General features: G+C 39.6%; 1 protein-coding gene across 1 annotated transcript in view; it reads left to right on the plus strand.

The window, feature by feature from the left end:
• Nucleotides 1–19,893, plus strand: part of csmd2 (CUB and Sushi multiple domains 2) — a 148,983-nt gene that overhangs the window by 40,516 nt on the left and 88,574 nt on the right. Inside the window, exon 5 of the mRNA XM_085900693.1 lies at nucleotides 7,429–7,510. The gene's annotated coding sequence lies outside the window, so the exon portion shown is untranslated. The remainder of the gene's footprint in view (nucleotides 1–7,428; nucleotides 7,511–19,893) is intronic.

Genomic DNA, 19,893 nt, shown 5'->3' on the forward strand with positions numbered 1-19,893 from the left:
AACTCAACGCTTCATCGACAACTCTTTTTCTTACATTGTGATTGATAAGCCTTTTTTTCACCAGTTCTGTTTGTGCGGATGGCAGATCCCGCTCATCCGTTAAGCCCCCCCGACTGCTCCCTTACCTTGCCTTCCTTTATTAATGTCTCTTTCTGTGACACAGCGTCTTCCATTCAGATTAGATGTAATTAACCTTTTAAAAGACAAATGCCCCCCAGCCGTTAAGGCTTTCCATGATGCCTTCACCTCTGTAGCGGATTCCGAATGTCCGCGTTTCATGTCGTAAACACAATTACTCCAATCTCGATTCCTTCCAAATCCGTAACTGGCATGTAAACCATCTTGCCGTCACTCGAGTGTTCCTCGCTCACTCTCGTCTGTCTCTGCGGTTCTATCTCCGCATGAAATTTTGATGCGTCTCTCACATGCCAGCTCCAAGCTGCGAAGCAGACAAACGTGGCTGAAACAAGCTTCGGACCGGCGAAGAACACACAATGATGGATAGATGAGAGACACTGCAATTTCCTGCCGGCGGATAAACGTGCCAATGGGAGTAATGGAGTAATTGCTAAAAGCGATTGACCTCTAGAAGCTGAACACAGATCAAAACAAACTCTGACCTCCTAACGCCACCTTTGCGGCTGCCGTGGCCATCTCAGGCATAAACGATAAAGCCTCGCCGAATATCCTAACGATGCTTATTTTATGCATAATGTATATCACTCGCGGCCCCGATGACACATTTCACATTTCCCAGAGATTGAGATGTCAAAGGGGGAAATAACTTATGTTTACAGTGACAAGAGCTAATCACGCTAGTCTCATGCAACAACACGAAGGCGATGCACACCTTACACCTGACCTTCAGGATGTACTTACGCGCTGACCCAGCAAGTCTTGTGACTTTTCATGTTAAGTGAAAATTATTATGACACTTTTGAGAGGTATTAAGGTGTGATTCCATGATGAGAGGATTATTTGTGCTTTAAAAAAACACACCCATACAAATGAAACCGGAACTCTCGCTCCCAAGTAGCCACTTCATCAGTCCACCTCTGCCAACCCCCCCTCCTCATTTCACACCATGAAGCTGAAAGACAGAATGCCCTTGTAGGGCAATTATATTCAGTTTGGTGGAAGGAGGGGGGGGATCATAAAACTTAAAGCATTCTCATATCTGGGGATTGGCTTTTGCCGCTAGTCGCAGTGCTGTGTTTCATGTTGTATCAGGCCAGCAAGACCTCATGCCCTTCCTTGTCTCTTGTATATTGCCCTATCTTGCAAAATAAATAGGCCAGGAAAGCAAATAGCCTTAAATCAGCATCCTTAGTGAGAGCATGTGCTGTGTCGCTTATTTACAGGTTCACTCCCTGGACAGCCGGTCAGGGTGATAATATTGAACTTTATGGCAACATTAAGCCTCCTCGCCTGCCCCGCTGGCCATAACCTCCTCTTATTGTCCGCCTGAACTTTCTCTGTCGTGCCACCTTCCTTGTTAGCCACCCGGCAGAGCATAACAAAGAAAATGTACCCCTCCCCATCAATAATGGAAAATCGATAACTGTTCAGATTATCTTTCAGATGCAATTACAGTTCACCACAGCGGCCCCTAATGACACCCCCTTTAAAACACCCCCGTGGTCAAACATCCCCCCCGTATCCTATGATGACCTCTTCTGCAGCTAATGTACTTCTAATTCCTTCGCTGGCTTCTTTCCTCCACACTCCCTGACATGCTTCCAACTAAGTGCGCACAAAGGGTGATGGCTGAGCAATGACTATGGATTACTTCATTAGCCCTTTTCCTAGCAGGCTATAAGAACACAGGCTTCCTTGAATAAGCCGAATGGAGACCCCCCATCCTCCCTCCCCCCCCGAATCCTGCATGTTGTAGTAAATGTACCTTTTGTAGCTCTACAACAGACAATAAATAATAGTAAATAAAGAATTGCATACTGCATCTACCCAATGTTTAGTCAGGGCTGTAAGCAGCCATTTTTCTAAGCAATGCTGTGAAATCCAATTTTGGAAAATATGTCTGTAAAAGGCCTTGCGTGACAATTAGGAGGAGGTACAAAAGAAAAAAAAATGGATTTCAGGCGATCAGGCAATTCACTGTAGACATTTTGGACACCTCCGCATATTATGAAAGCTGCGACAGTATTAAAGTGTAAATACTTGCTTTACCTATGAGACCTTGGTTCAATAATATAAATATAAAAAAAAATGAAAGAAATGTTCTGGGATGTTCTATTTTCCAGTGTACCAGTAAATCACTACTGAGCACATCCAATGCATTTTATGTAATATTTTTCTTGTGCTTATTTCTTGGTGTCCAACCCGTTTTTTCCCCCCGCCTTGTAAATGTGTTATCTATTGAGGTCTATTAAATGATATACTCCCAGGGCTTGGTAAAAAAAAAAAAAGTCAACCCTTTTACCAAGTCTTAGTACATCTCATGTGGTAGTGACCGAGGAACTGCTCTCCAAGCAGTTTGCTTTACTTTTACGAAGCTTTTTATTGCCTTGCAAAAATCACTGCAAATGACATTTTCGTGTTTGGTCATCAATCTCCACTCGGAGTAGGGGGAATTGAAGTCTGGATCTGGGCTTTTATTTTTTTCTTCACTTTTCTTGCTTTAACACATTTCATCAGTCACCCGAAGCAATCTTTGACCCGTTTGCCCTTTGCGATGTCTTCCTTGACGCTTTATCCCCAACACGATCACAATAAAAGACAGTCTACACGTGTTAAGAGCCGTCGCCTGCAAAGTGGTTCATTCTCTTCAGGTGACTGGCGTGCGGTCAAATAAAGCAGCCCGCTTTATTGCTTGTGTGATGCTGGCATGTGTGCATCACCGGTTTGTTGCCGTGAGTTGATAAACGGGATGCGCCGTTTATTAGCCAGCAAGGTCACTTTGGCATCAACCCAGCGCTATGGGGCTGCTAATGCTAATGACTTCCTGTTAAAGGTTTCCTTATGCCGGATGGAACCTTTCCTGTAATGTGTTGCAACGTGATGAGTTTTCAGAGAGAGTTTGTAGAGGGCAAGGGAATACAAAATGCATATTCTCCTTCTGCGCGCCATCTCCGAGGCTGAATCCATTATGGTGGGTGTCATTCCACATATCCATTAGTTTGCCCCGAGGGAAAGAAATTAAACTGTGGTCAAAACAGCGTGTCTGTGTGTTGTCACAACACTGAATCTCCCTGGGATCAATAATGGCATGTTTGGACACAAAGCATTGGGTCTTTGTCAACAGTTTCTGTGATCAAATTACTTTTTTAAGCACCTTTTATTCAGTTTCTTTCCTGACATTTCTGCCCTTTACCAATGTTTTATTAGCCATAAACAAAGTGATTTTGGACAGACACTTCAGAACAAATGACTGTGATTTAGGTCACTGAATAATATATATGTATATAAAATATATATATATAATCCTTATCGTTCGGTATGCTTTATAATCCCAAAAATAAGGTACTTTCATTTTTCTGTTTTATGCCCTTAAATGGTCCTCAGGTATGTGTTTCACGTATACGCGTTGAGGGAAAAACGTGAGATGAACACTGATCCCTTTGCACACATCTCCAATATGAGAGGAATGTATGCTAATAATCCTGCAACAAGAACTCTTCATGCATACTACTTAACCTTCTGAGAAACAAATTCAGAAAATGAAAACTACATTGATAAATGAGGCCCATTGTGGATTGTTCAAACACGAACAACTGGACTTTCCATTGGGAACTATAAAGTAGCTTCCTCTTACCTTTTTTCGTTTTGACAGAAAATATGAATTTCCACTATTTCAACACGATTTGCTTTGGACAAATGAGCGGTACTTGGTAATCCTCTCACACGTGCAAGTGTACCATAGGGCCCAATCATTCACTATTTGATACATTAAACACAGATATCATATTAACTCAGCTTATTAAACATAATTTGTGGCGTTGCCCTTGATAGTTAATTCACAAATCAGCCTCATTATTTCAATCATTTACCGTCGATAATAAACCTGTCATGAGACAGGGACAGTTTTTTGTTGTTGTAGTCGTTCATTTCCATTATTAACCATCGCCGTCGTCGGCTGTCCATGCCAACAAAAGTTGCCTCGTAAATTTCTTAGCTGAGTAAGTCAGAATGGGTGAGTGGTATTAGGCGTAAAAAGGCATCTTTACTGATGCTCATAATTTAAACATAAATGGATGGAGGTTGCAGCTACACTAACGATAATGCACTTGATGATAATGCACACCATCGTTTCATTTTTCCAATGCTGACTCATTGCTTGCAGCCTCTTAACTTTTTTCAATGCATTTCTCTCCCCTCATCATCTTCCTCTGCTTTTTCCTGCCATAGCCAATACTTTGAAAGTTAAAATGGCTAAAATTTGCCCCCCCCCCTGCATTGTTATTGAATAGGAGACAGAAAAAAAGAAACAGTGGGCCACATGTTCAGTCATCTTCAAAGTCTTATTTATGATTCATTGTCATCCTGCTGAGCCACCGCATTTTAAATTTCGTTCTACAGCGATTAAATTCAATTATTAATATTGAAGTTGAATTTTTTTTGTGGGTGGAGGGGTGAAAACATTTGAAACCAGCAAGTCCCGGTATAGACAATCTGCTGCAAGAGAAAGTCTTGCCGGCTGCAGTGTGTAATGATCTGACCCGTTAAGAGTGACTGATGCAACTGAATTTCTCCAAGGCCTTCAAGGAAATACTGTTTGTAGCTCTGACAAGTACGGCTGCAAAAAATATATATATATATTGATCCAACACACACAGTCAAAATGATTTACAAAAGTCATCTCGCCAAAAGCGGGATTATTTTTCTTAGCACATCATTTCAAGAGACATTATTTTCATGGCAAGTGGCTCACTTTTACAAATCAGAATAAAACAACAAATTACAGCTTCAAACAGCTCATTGTGACCATCTAAATCCGAGATTGGCCGAGCTGCCCTGAAAGGCCGATTCCAATAAATGGATTTTCAACTCAAATTATATAACCATCAGTGCTCTGATCCAGCTTCCAAATGGCAATTCCGCAAACTTGTCCTAAAATGAGCTCAGAATCTATTGTAGATATTTTCCCATTTGCCACGAGTATGGAAAACGTCCCAGCCATCTGCTCTGCTGAAATATTTAGTCATGCTCTGTTGCAGCATCCATCTCTTGAGCTCCGTTACCACGTGCAAATAGGCTTGTGCCGTCCTGGCGGTGCAGGCAAGCAAAAAAAGTCGCTGTCACATCCACATCTGTGCACTACAATATGCACGAGAAACACAAATCAGTTCAAATTTCCGTATTTTTTCCATTATAAGGCACACTTTATAATTTAGTCACTTGCTGCACTGCTTTGTTATCCCTCAATGTTTCCTATTCCAAAAATAGATGCACATTGTAGTCAGAAAAATACGGTAATACATTCTCTGCTCCACTCCCCCTGCCCAAATCATTCCAAACTCTGCAAGTGTCCATGGCAGCATTAAATCTCTTCTCATACAAAACCATTGTAGCTTCAAAAATAAAAAATAAAAGACTCGCACAAACATCTATGATTCTAGTTGAGACAGCTCCATAAAATATTAAGCAATCCTCCTAAATGTCATGTATAGTTACATAAATGTGAAATCTGCAAGCCATGTGATGACATGAACTATTCAGGCTCAACATATGTACTAGTCGTGACTTTTATCATCCAATGTGGGAGTGTATTTGTGAAAACCATAATAAAATGGTAGCAATTCGTAAAAAATAGCGCATATTTGCTGTTGCTCTAAATTTAAGATTTGTGGATAGCTTTCCATTTGAGCCACCCTGAATGCCTTTCATTGTGTTCTCGAGGGGGGGGGGGTACTCGAGTGGTGCCTTCGAGTAAATGTCACCACCGACTAATCTTAGTTAGCTCTGTCATCTTAATACTTTAGCATTGTGTGTCTCCGAGGGGTGAATGCAAAATAAGCTGCAGTCTATAATAACGCTTGCCATTAATTTGATCCCCGTGAGTTTTAATTACTTCAATTTCCCGTCGATCAACTTATTTATATTTACATTTTTCTTGCTGTTTAAATGGTGAATGAACAAATATGGTGTGCATGCTATCGAGAATAAAAAGCAAAGCAGATGAGCGGCAGGCCAAGACAGCTCGGGAGACATATTAGTTTCCAGATTAGCTTTGTTTTCCAATCACCTTCTGGCCATATACCATATTGATTAAAACCTAATAACCTCATAAGATGCTGTCCTCCACCTTTCTTCTCCCTTGTCATCAGTCCACCCATTCTCCGCCTCCTCCTCCACTCACTTGTCCCCAAAGAGAAATGACTCACTGTTTTCGCTCACACTATTATCCAAGCGATGCCAGAAAATCACTCATTTTGACGTTAAATTTGAGAGATTAATTTTAAAATCCATCAGTCATGAAAAAAAAAAAAAAAAAATCAAAGATTGGCTGAATTTGAATGTGATGATAATGAAAAAAAATTGCCTTGTAACACATGCGTCTATCTGGAGGTGGGTGTGTTAAACTCACAAGAGAAATGACGAAGAAAATTTGGCAGGGTGATATTAGCTTTCATTGGTGCGACATTTGGCTGACAAAGCTATGCATTTATGTAAGGGCAAACAACTTGCTCCAAATTTAATCATTTATGGCTGCTGAAAGTTTCATGAGGGGAAGTCGTGTGGCACAAGGCGCTCTGCTGCCGCAATTTGTTTGCAATTGTTTGAGCTTTACACAAGCACTTAGTCGGTGCTTACCTCATTACGTCATCTTACTATTTTTTTTTTTTAACACTACTTTCTTGCTGTATTTATTTGGATAATACCATTGGAATATCTGTATTAACAAAAATCATAATCTAAAGTTAACATTGAGATGGAACTAAACATAAGGGGTCAAAGAACTAAACCCTGGGGAATCCCACAAAATATTTTCAGATGAATAAAATACATCACCCCCCTCATAGCTCATCACAAAACCTGTTTTCACAGAGAAGCCTTATTTTCTTTTTGTAAGAGAGGTTTAGTTGAATGTTGAATGTGATAGAGGTGGGAAAAGAGAGAGAGAGAGAGAGGGAGAGAGAGAGAGAGATTGGCACACAGGAAAATGAGCTTAATCATCCCGCTGGCTATATTTTACTGCTGATGGGTCTCCATTGGTTTTACTGCCTGTAATCATGAGTTATGCTCACAGTTTTCACATTTCTTCCTTTGGTTTCATTTGGCTCGGCACTCTCATTTTGAGTATTTATGACATTATCTTTGTTTGCCTTTCAAGTCAATGCACTCTATTTTGGTCAATAATTGTAAGACTTTTTTTTTTTCATTTAGCTAGTTTTAAACCAACAATGATATATTGTTTTATTTCTTTTCAATTAATGATTGTGCTTTTTTTTATTTTTTATTATTCTGCAGAGTGAGGAGCAGTTCTGCCAATTTATAGAACCAGACAGGAACCTGAGATTGAAACCCTTCTGAGGTCGAGACAATAAGAGAGGTTAGCGTCAAATCCATGTGATCGATACGAGCCAATGATTGCTTTGAATCAGTCAGTTGATAAGTCAAGGCCAGATGCACATGGGTGCTGTGGCTTAACCAATTCCTAAAGGGAAAAAAAAAATTTCTCAACATGTTGACAGCGTCTACGTTAAATTATGCTCACTTCCTTTGTCTTCTTGTCTTTTCGATCCCTTTTCATCAGATATCCTCTTCCACAATCAATGTCAAAGTCTTTTCAAACTATGTACATTTTCTAAGCCAATCAACCGATGCCTTCTGACATGGCTATTATAAAAATTCACCTAAATCTTCAGTATAGAACAAGATTTTTTTTTTTTCAGCCCATCATGGAGATTTTCATTTGAACATTGCGTCGACCGGAAAATGTCGAAAATTGAAAATCAATTCAAGTTTAGTTTTAACATACAGTGTGATCCTCGACTTTGAAGATATTGTATGGTCTCAAATTGGCCATCATTATGTTTTTAAAAGACAAGCCGCCCATTCATGATTTCATTAACCTCAAGGTGATTTTTTTTTTTGAGATGTTGCTCTGAAATTAAAACCGTTTTCCTACCTAGATAGAAAATGAAAGCGAACTGTCCTTCTCAAACTCGGCTTTGTTCTTCCAAAAATTGGATTGTCCACTTCCCTTCAATCTTTCAGCAGCTATCTCGCTTACAATGGGAAGGCTGTATTTATTCTAGAATTTCGTAGTAACTCTCCAGGGTCGGGCCAAATAGAGATCTAAAAAAAAAAAAAAAAAATGCTGACTCAAATGCTCTGAAGCAGCAGTGTTCGTGTAAGAAGCATGAAATGCCAATAAAGCCGCTGCCCCTAAAAGAGCCATTAAGGCACAGACTGATCATGCATTCCTTTTATCAAAATGAAATTAAAAGAGCAGGACTGTTACAAACCTTTGGTTAAAAAAAAAAAAAATGTCAGCCATGTTTCAAAGTATCTGTTAATCATCATTAAATATGACTACAGGAGTGAGTTGACTATGAGGACAAGAGAATAGATGGGAACTTTATTATTTTCCAACATTTGAATTTACTAGTTTCTATTTGCAGAACGAACAATGCAACAAAAATGATTTTGTCTTTTCGAAGTCGAGAAGGTGGAAAAATTGAAATTTCACGCTCAATGTATCGGCGGCGATTAATATGCCCATTAGCGGGACTGTTTTATTTATCATCAGACAGGAGTCAAAGTGAGAAGAAATAAAAACATTAATTTACTCAATTACCATTCCATTGTGAGATTACAATGGTTAAATTTACTCGTGATGCCACTGCAAACACGTTTTGATTGCTTACCCCGACTCGTTTCTCTCCTCGACACCCGCCCCGGCACATTTCCCCTCTCTCTCATCTTATTATGCAAAGGCCAAGCTGCAGAATTAGCAAGGTAATAGATGTGATCCGCTTGCTAACCTCATCCAGCAGCCATGCACGGAATACCAACAAGGGTCTTTAACACAAGTGAGCAGCATATTGCTGTGCAGCTTTTGCCATCATCGCCTGAACGTGCATGTGTGTGTAGGTGTATGTGTAGCCTGCAAACATCTGTTGCGTTTTTGGAAGGAAATTAGCTTATGGGATTGGGACATATAAAAACTATTAAACAGAAGCAAATGGAACTGTTCACTCACAAATGCAATTTCACCAGTGGAAAAAAAAAATGCTTACAAAGAAATGTTTATGAAGCATAAATTGGCTCAAATATGTGATGAGTTAATCTGTCCATTTTTTTTCCTGTGATGAATACAAATCACAAAAAGAAATGAATGATCAACAGTCCTACTTTGGAACATGAAAAATGTTTTAAAAACCAAAATTATGCAAATTAATTTCCGAATTGTCGGAGTTCAGTGAGCCGTCTAAATTTGGGTTGAAATGATGAATCCAGTTTGTTTCTGTTCAAAATAGGACTGCGTGTGAATCTGGATTCTATTTTTGGAATTGGTTGTAGTGGCTTTCACACCTTGGCATCTGATTTATTAAAAAAAAAAAAAAAAAAAAGGAGGATTTTTATTTTTAGACTCGTGCAAGCTATCACAGTGAGATGTCAGATCTATTCTGACAGGTGCTTTTTTTTCACCCCCCACAAAATATTTTGACACCGGTGCCAACTCTGCTCAGGACCTTCGCAGCAGTGCTGTGCAGCTTTCTGAACTTCTCTCGAATGGAGGAACATTAAAATATGGAGATAAGGGTTTCAACATTCCATTTGGACACATTTCTTTTATTACAACTGACATTTTTTTACAATTTACCAGTGAGTAATGCATGGATATAAATGACAAAAGGCAAAATGAGGACATGAGTTTAGAAGAAAGTATAAAATAATAATAATAATTGAAGTTGCTCCCATGGTGGAAGTCCACCGGGTGCCATTTTAGTTATTACACTTTTACCTTCCCTCTTCTGCAGAGGCCTTTAGATCAAGAAGATATTTAAAAAAAATAACTATGTCACGAAAGTCTTTAGATATTTCACTTTTTTTTTCTCTTCTCAAATTATTGCTCAGTGTCTTATATTAGAACATTAAATCCCATTAAAAGCTGAAAAATCCGCAGCACACCGAACCTGCGTGTTACTATCTTGAGATGAGTGAAAGCTGGCAGGGCAACTTTCTGCATGATGAGGCTTTGTGCAGCCATTGTTGCTTTCGGAGGAGGCACAGAAGTGATATGAGGACAAGCCAGGAGAGATAAAGTCGCTTCTGGGTGGTGGGCGGAATGCGGCGGTGCTCTCAATATGAAACAAAAAAAAAAAACGATAACTCCTCGTCCATGCAAAATAATAAACCTTGATTTTATGAGTGATGCTTTTTTGATGACTTTACATATTTTGGTAACCTATAAGAAGCTTTATTACCCCATCATTATATGTCGACTATTGTTTCAAGTGCGACCCAACACAATGTGATGAATAGTGCAGAAAAACTGTTGATTAATTGGCGCATTGTGTCACAAAGAAAAAGACTGCCGACACAGTGATTTTTTTTTTTTTGTAAAGGGCAAACAAGCACGTACACACGTGCACGTTTGGCACGCCACAGGAGCTTCCCGAGAAGGACAGATGCCCTTATTCAGCATCACTTAACAGGCCATGTGTGAAGGGCCTCACATTTAACATCCCCACCTTGTCTCTCAGCCTATCCAAAGTTGTTTATCTTCCGGGCTTGATAAAGTGAAGGGTTTGTGACCGTGGGCGCGTGTGCGTGCGCACACACGTGTGTGTGTGTGTGTGTGTGTGTGTGTGTGTGTGTGTGTGTGTGTGTGTGTGTGTGTGTGTGTGTGTGTGTGTGTGTGTGTGTGTGTGTGTGTGTGTGTGTGTGTGTGTGTGTGTGTGTGTGAGAACGAATGTGTCACAAGCAATCAGTTGAAACATTTCCCAGAGTCTCAAACCAGATCAATTGACCTTCCAAAGGACAAATGAATAATGGTGGCTGATATAGAACTGGGAAGGAAGATGACTTAGGTGGATCTGTGGAAAAAAAATCAAATTAATAAGCGCAACCTGAAAGACATTGGAGAGTTAAATTGTCCAAACTCTGTTGATATTTATTGCCTTGAAATTAGCAGTTATTTTTTGTAACAGTGCTGTTGCTATCGTAAAATTTGGATAATAATTTTTTTTTTAATCCCAGACGGACACAAGTTTCAATTAAAATAACCACTTATGTAAAGTAAAATATAAAAACAGAGTAGCTGCGTACCTTTTTGCTAACACTTGACAAGCATGTGGCGAACGAAGCGGTCCACTTTTTCTCTGAGTGCTCCTTCTCGTCTAAAAGCACAAACAGATGGACTCCAATGCACACAACCAGTCACAGAATTTCATACTAAATTTTTAATTTGAATCAACTTTTCCGTCCATCCCCTAGAAAACCCCCAAATTGATTTACCTTGAACAATTTCCGCAAGTAAATAGTTCTCCGACTTCATTTCAATGCCTGCAAGGAGCATTTGAGGTGGCGCCGTATGCTGCTTTTGTTCAAAAATGATGTTTGTCTTCTTGTCTTTTGTTGAGCAATCTTTTTGTGTTGCCTAAGCAGCTCATGTTTGTTAAATATACTCATTCTTTTGTTGCCAGATGACCAAAAGTAGTTTCTAAAGCAAACAGGAACAAAGCAGCTGGAGCTTGCCGCACAGTGGCGGCCGGCAGCCAGCTGACTTTTTTATAGATGGAGCAAACTCGCTCTTCCTTCCAAAATGATTGTAAACAGGTTCCATTCTTTTTAGCTGTCGAGGGAAAAAAATTAGATACAACATCCACGCAAAATATATTTTTTTAAATTCAAAGGAATTATATCCACATGCAATTAAGGGACATTAAGCAACTAGATTTATATCAAAGTTATGAAGTGATAAAACTAAAGTTGTACAACTTTAAAGGGCTTGATTTTAGAGTCAGCCTGTCGTAAAAAAAACAACAACAACAAAAGTTGTAACTCTGATTAAAATCCCCCAAAACCGAATGTACATCAATCTAACAATATTAAGCCCAATAAAGCATATTAAGCATCCCTTTTTACAAGTCAGACACGTTTTATGATATTGTTCTTTTTACAACAGCTTTCCTCATTCTTTTATAAGGAAATCAGGGACGTGTTGATCACAAATTATGTCAGTTTACTTCCCCCGAAATAGAAGCTGCTTGTTCTGTATAGATAAAACTAAAGTAGAAACCCACAATTTATCTGTGCCACTGAAAGCCAGACTTTTTTTTTTTTTGAATGCTCTGGGGAATGTAAACTTTAGCAGACATTTTCCTCTGCCTATCAGGGGCACACGTCAGTGTGACAGGAGTCCGACTCGGTGTGGAGATGTCCTTCTCCGCAGCAATGCCCTCTAGACCCTCCTCCGGGACCAAGAAGTGTTTCTGAGAGGAGATGAATGCTATAATCTCTGGGCTAGCCTGGGGTCTCCAAAAAGACAGATAGAAGATGGAAAGAGAGAGCGAGAACAAAGTCTTAGAGGTCGGAGGAGTTTTTAATCGGATGTGTGTTGTGATGCATGATCAAATCTATAAATTACTAAACTGTCGGTTTTTTTGTTTGTTTTTGGATTGATATTTTGGCAAACATACACTTTGGATTGAATATGGAATGATGACATACCATTTATTTTTTTGGGGGGGATTATAAAGTGCACCGGATTCTGTCTGAATGAACGAAAGTGCACAATCAATTTTAATAAATAAAAAAATAAATAAAAACATAAAAAATAATAATAAAAAATAAAAATGACAGTACATATTACCCACATTTGTTAATACTTTGGATTTGAAAATGTTGAATTAAATTAATAAAGTAGATTATTATTCCAATTATAAAATGGTGGTGAAGTAGGTAAAGTTACACAACATTCAGCACAACTTAAAAGAGGAAAACAACTTTTTATGCGAAGAAAGTAAAAGTAAAATACAGCAGGCTAAGTCCTTTTATCATTGTTTTTGGTCATACTTTGTTGACTAACCAAACATGGGGATAACATTTCATCCTTGAAATTAATTCTTCCCACCCACATCTTCTCTGTTTCTCGCTGTTTCTCATCAATTCTATGAAAACATCTCGGAAAATGTGTCTGCTAACAATCTAACAATGCCCTTTCTCTCTCCGCCTCTCTGCCCCGCGGCCCTTCCCCGCATGTTTCGACATTTCCCAGCACTGCTTGATGTATATCTGGCCTTTTGATGTTGTCACTGCTTGTCCCGAAGCCAGAGGCCCAATTAAAACTAACAATCCCTGCGGTACTCCGCCACTCCCTCCACCGGATGACTTTTTTTTTTTCCCTCTCTTTTACTGCACGTTGCCTCAGCCTGGAGTTTTTTTTTTTTTTTTTTGTCCTCTGACACTTTTCATCTCTCGAGGTTTCTTCCATCTTGGACCATGTGACCCCCAAACACGTTTAGGTTAACTATTCATTTGAATTGAGTTGAGATCAATTGTTTCTTCTTGATATCAAAGGTTAAATCTTTATGGGCCGGGATTTTCACGCCTCACGCACCCCCCCGCCTCCACAGCAAAACAAAAATGTGCCAATTTGAAAACAACAATCACTGACTGCAGGTTCCAAAGCCGATGCGGAAAGAGCAGCGGGTCTTCTTCCATCCATTGGGTTGTGACCTGCTCGCCGCACTTTTCCGTTCAATAATGCATGGGAATTGGTGACCTCCATGACTCTTCCTGACAGCCATGCTGCTGTATCTGGAAAAATCACTTGTACCGTGTCTTGAATTCGTATAGAGAAGGTCAACGTGCCTGCCAGCCAACATGCAAATGTGTAGATATGCGCTGTCGATTATGTAAAAGTGTGTCGGGGATAGACGGCACAAATATGTCTGGAATTTGTGCTCTACTTGTGTTTTTTTGACTGGCAGTTAATTCCACTCTAAGGTATTGGCACACTTTAATAACTCACAACCTATGTGTGTGGTCAGACAACACTGACCTCACATTTTCCATTTGACCATATCTCAGTATTGTTCCCACAACTAGCAGAGCTCTAAAAAGAAAATCTACAAGTGCCTTTAATGAATTGCCAATATCCCCACACCTAAACAGAGGTGTCACTGATATTTCATTTTTAATGGATTTTGGAAAGGCGCCTGCCTGGCTCTGTAGTATTTGGCTAACCCCAGCAAAGATTTGCGACACAATGTGACTGGAATCATAATTGGTACCCTTGAACAAAAAACCTCTTTCAAAGTTTCACTTATCATTTTTCATTTCATTACACGGCCTGCACATCCGAATTTTAAATGAACTTGGTGTATGGAACTCAGCCAGCTTTCACGTCTTGATGTCTTACTGTGCAGAACAACCAGTATTGCATCCGCTATTTATCACCCCAAAAGCTGCAAACAGCCTAAAGCTTGCAATTCCAATATAGGCTCATTATGAGCATATTTTCTTTTAGTTTGATTCTACCTTCCTTAATTATTATTTTTTTTGTCTTTTGACTTGAATTAGAAAATTAAAATGAACTGCCACAATAATTCATCATAATAATAATTAATCATCATAAAAATAATAAAAATAAAAATAATAAAAAGTAATAATAATACATTTTCATAAGACTTTAAAAGAGCGAAAAAGCTTATAGATGTCAGAGCACTGCAATTATTTTGGGGCACTCTCCGCACAGGGGACTTGAAACTACACCTGTAAGGACCTTTCTTGTCAGATGGTGTGTGATTTGTCTAATTTCCCAAGATGTCAACCTCAAAGCTCCACAGAAGGAGACCTATACACCTCGTTCAGTTGACATGGCAACTGTCACTGTACTTCGACAAACTGTTACGATGTAACATTCTCGTTAGGCATACACTGAAACAATTTTTTGATTCATTCATGGATGTAAATTATTGTTGTTAAAAACAATACAATATGCTACTTTGTTTAACAGGGTGATAATAGCACGGCTATGTTCTAACATAAAATATTTTGACATACAGCCACTGCATCGAAATCATGTAAGCATACAGTCTTGGCTCATTTGCACAACCTCCCTTTTTGTTCCATTACTCATCAGTGAAGTTTTGAAATCCTGAGGTGAGAGATAGAAGAGAAAAAAAAAAACATCTTTTGATGCTGTTGCTAAACTTCAAAGCTTTGCATTTAATCAACCTTGAAGTAATAAGGGGCAGAATTGTTGATCCCGACATCATTTTTTTTTTTTTTACATGACGAGGTCCTGCGTAAGTTTTGAGTCATGCGGCGAGCTTGCGGTTGCCCGTACGCCATGATGAAAGCAAAAAAAAAAAAAACAATCTTGACGCAAGTCAAATCAAAGTTCTATACATACAGAATAGACATTGCTCTGGACATATAGAATCATCAAAGCGTGTATGAACTTGTGTGTCCGTGATGGTCTGAAAGTGCATCCACATATTGAAGTAACTTCAGTGTCACTAATGAACCTCGAGGCGCAACGACGTGAGCGTGCGTCGAGTTCATTGTGTGCGATCTGACTATATACAAGAAAGGTCACGTCTGTAAGTAACAGAAAAAGATTCCGCATGTGAGGTAGCGACGCCTGGCATGGCCCGTGGGTGCTAAGGAGGCTGTGCGATGGCGATAACGCCGGCCTCTATTGTGCTCCAGTTAATCAAGTCAACTGCGAGGCGAACGGCGAGGTCAAGGAGAGGTCTCGTCCTCTCAGGGAGCTTTGCGCAACGATCGAAATCGCTGTTGAATATCATGCCCACCGCCTCTTCTTTTTTTATTTTTACTTCCCGCATAATGGTACGTGACGCAAAAGTTAGATACAGTGGATGTCAAAAGTCTACACACCCCTGTCATGTCTTTTATGATAGGCGGTTCAACCATGTCACGGTTCAAGAATTATATAACACCTATTCCAATGGTTAGAAAATCTTTTAATTTCATTTTACTGTCATTTTCCTCAGACATTTAATTACTCAAGTATTCACGTTTTAGATTATTTTTTGATGTTTTACTCTTCTTTCACTGCGTCGTTAAGTCTCCCTTCATCCTTAACCTTATCGTCGGCGTAATATCAATAACTAGTTTGACTCCGCCCACCGGTTTGAATGAGGGCGACCTCGACAATGTATCGACCATATTTAGGTGGTATTTAATAATAGTCAATTTCATATTTCCTTTGTGAGGCTTTGATTGAAGTGTGGGAACAAAGTTGGTGCACTGAGAAGGATAAAGCATGATGTCAAAACTGCTTGTTTGTGTCAGGACACATTAGAGCTGTAGTTAGCGCGTAAGGCCCGCGCGTCTGTTGTGCGCTAAGCTAAAATTACACCCAACAGCTGCGTATATGTGCAGCGGGCCAAGAAGTGCACTTTTCTTAAGTCAAAGTGACACGCTGAATGTCACCACGGCTGGTTATCGCTACGTAACATCATCACCCTGTCCTTGCAGGGATTTATTTGAGTGGCATCGTATTTGCAATCCTTTTTTTTTTTTTTTTACAATCTCGCCACGCAAACACTTCATTTACATAATGTGCGTATAGCGTGCAACCACTTGCTAACGGTAGGTGGATGTGTTTCGGAAATTACGACAACACGCAGGAGCATTTTTTTGTTTTAATTTGCACCGCTAATTTCCTGTGATCTTTTTATCCCTACTAATGTTTATTAGTGGGATGTCAGCATTGTTGCTCTCTGCAGCCAGTCAAGCTTTATTGTCACGCCATTTTTCTTTTCTCTCTCTGATGCACCATCAACCCCTACGCCCTCACTTTAATCTCCCCGATGCCATGTCGCCTCTATTTTTCTCTCCTGATGTCATTGCCTCCATCCTACGCCTTTTTTTTTTTTTCCTCTTCCCCCTCATTAGTATAATATCCATGATCTGCACAGCAAAGGAACATGGGGAAAATTTAACCGGTGACCAATTAATGCGGCTGACCCGCTGCGCCAAACTCTGCCCTTGACCAGATTTGCACAGCACATCGCAAACAAAAAGCAGATGGAGACGAGATGTTAACGATGTCACGTAATGTACCACGATGACCGTTTCTTCTCCGAGCTTAGCAGACGTGCTCTGGATGGAAGTCGCGGAGCCACCAGCGTTGCATTAGCGAGCTGACAAAGCTCATTTAGGTCTGCTGGTGATGAAAGGACTGCGAAGCCCCATCCCACTGAGCTTCATGAAAACGTTGTGACAACGCAGAGTGATCCACTTAAGAGGTGCATAGTGCCCCTCCGGGGGGGTGGTGGCCCTCTTTGGTCACTCTCTCAGCCGTCGTGAATGTGAGCGGCACACTAAACACTCGAGCCATGGAGTACATGGCGTTATACGCTGAGGTTGAGAGATCAGCAGATGAGGCGTGAATTTTATTTCATGTGTGCTCTTATGAACAAATGATAGACTTGGAGAAACTGTCGTGATCTTTATTCAAATATAGTATGGCAAACCTCACCATACTGTGTTTTACTGGACTATTGCCAAATAAATATTGAGCAAAGGGTAAATGTATGTAAATCTGAAGCTTGATGTTAATAAGTGCTTCCATCTACATACTGTACTGTTTGCCACTCAATCCATTTAAGTGTTTATGGAGGGAAACATCCCACCCATTGTCATTAAATATATCTCGCTCTGTATTAATTGGATTCACGGTTATAACAGTTGAACATCTACAGAGAAGACGATTCTTGCCGCTGCTTTTCGCTCAGCTTCCATCCACTTTGTAGCACAGGCTTTCAACCCCCTCATTTTATTCTCGTCGATTCATCTCCCCAGTAGAGTCTCGGCTCTATCTGCGTCTTTGTGTTTACACTCTGCATGTACAGTAGCGTACAGTTTTGCATATTGAGCATTTTTGTGTGGGTGTTACACTGCAACCATGGAAAAGAATTTGCACTTTCCTTCCTGATACACCTCAGCGGACACCTCATTAGGTACACAGTGAAGTTGCGCCATCTTCAGGGAATGGGGATGTTAATGACTATTAATACGACCACCAAAGGGTTTATCCCTGGAGGGTGATCTCCTTTACATCAATGTTCATCCTGGCCTTCTTAATCTTCTTCTATTCTCACTCTGAGAGTCCTGACTCGTCTTGGCTCTTTACCAACGGACTCCTCACCGAGCAATCTTTTTTATTTTATTGTATATTCTTGTTGACCTACTGTATCATTTTTAGACGCTATTGAGAAGCAGCAACCACTTTAAATATTTTGTTTGGAGTCAGCCATCTACAATTCTGTTTATATTAATGACAAATTTAAATTATTGATTTAATTCAGATGGCACTACAAATCCAAATCTTCAACCCCCCAACGTTGCTTGTCAGTGTGTAAAGCCTGAGGAAATTCAAACACTTCTTCCCCAACTTATTTACCCTTTAATTAATAATGATGTTTTTTCTTTCTTTTGCTCTACAACTAGCTTAAACACAACTGCACAATACGATAAACTGCAAATGTCACTTTATCGTATTGTGCCTAAGGTCAATGTACCCAAGACGTTTTTTTTAGTTTGAGAGGAAGCAAATGAGCACTTTGCTCACTCCCAGTGGGACTACTCAGTTTGTGCAGAAGAACTTGGGAACTTATTTGATTTTTACTTTCGTAAGGTGATAAAATATCTACGATGCAGGAGACTGCAGTCAAACCCCCCCCCAAAAAAAACACAGGCACTTATGGAAGCCATTATTTGACAAATAATCAAATTTCAAGGGTGTTAATTACTTTCCTAATGATATATAATTATAATAATTCCATGTCATTAACTCTAACAACTCATCAAAAATGCAAATTTGATAGCGCTGACTTAGGCACCAGTAGTACTATAAATAGATGTTACAGGCCCTTTACTTACATTTCAAGTGTGACTAATTAGCGCTTCAAGCATATTGTAATTTGCAATTGAATATTTCTTGCTTTTATTGAAAGGGCAGCCATGACAGATTTGAATTGATTCCAATTATTTGCTTAAAGGGCAGGAATTAGAAACCAAGTTTTCTGATCAAGCTATTAGCATGTAAGCTGCCATTCAAATTCCAAAATATATGTATTTTTTTTACATATATAAATTGTTTTGCAGGAGAGAAATGTAGATTAGGCCAGTGTGACAGTCCCGTTGTGCTTCAAAATGTCAACGATGAACATAATTAAATGCCAAGTTTATTTCGAATATAATACAGTACAAGGCACCTCGACACCCACAACAAGAAACTAATCTCGTAGGATGTCGGCAAAGTTTTAAAATGTGTGAACGGCATTATTTATGCTGACTCACGCCATATCTACACTTTAAATTTTTATAGAGGATACTATGCTTCCTTTACGACCGGCCATATTTGAAAATGATGGCCACGCCACAAAAAATGGAATAACAGATAAATGCTACAACAGATTTTATTCGTCACATCGAAATGTCGTCACAATAAAAATATTCTTCCATGGCACCGGAAGAATGTCGAGCCCGTCTACGTTTACGGAACAAAATCAAACATCTCCATCTAAATGACGTAAATCCCTCAATTTGTCTCAAGTACTTTGACTAATTAGATATTAGTTTTATGCATCATTTAGATAATTAACTGCTAACACGTGAGTATTTGTCAACATGCAATCACTAAAATGGAGTGAAAAATTGACTCTGAGCTCGATACATAAGAGTGCCTTTGCAAATGCTAATTACGGGGCATTAGACCATTAAGCGACTGCACTCTTAAAAAAAAAAAAACTTTCAGCCTCGCTAAAATGTGCCATTGTTTTGAGTCCCGGTTAGTTTGCGACATCATGAAGGCATGACCCCAAATGAGTAAAAAATCTGGTTGAATATCGCACGCGGTTGTCTTCGACGTAAGTACGTCGACATCTGTTAATTGAGCGTGAAGCGACCGATCCCGTGTGATCACAACCATCACGGGCCTCA

The sequence above is a fragment of the Syngnathus leptorhynchus genome, chromosome 20 (genome assembly GCF_054491065.1).
Source record: "Syngnathus leptorhynchus isolate UIUO chromosome 20, UIUO_Slep, whole genome shotgun sequence".
In the NCBI taxonomy this organism is placed as follows: Eukaryota; Metazoa; Chordata; class Actinopteri; order Syngnathiformes; family Syngnathidae; genus Syngnathus; species Syngnathus leptorhynchus.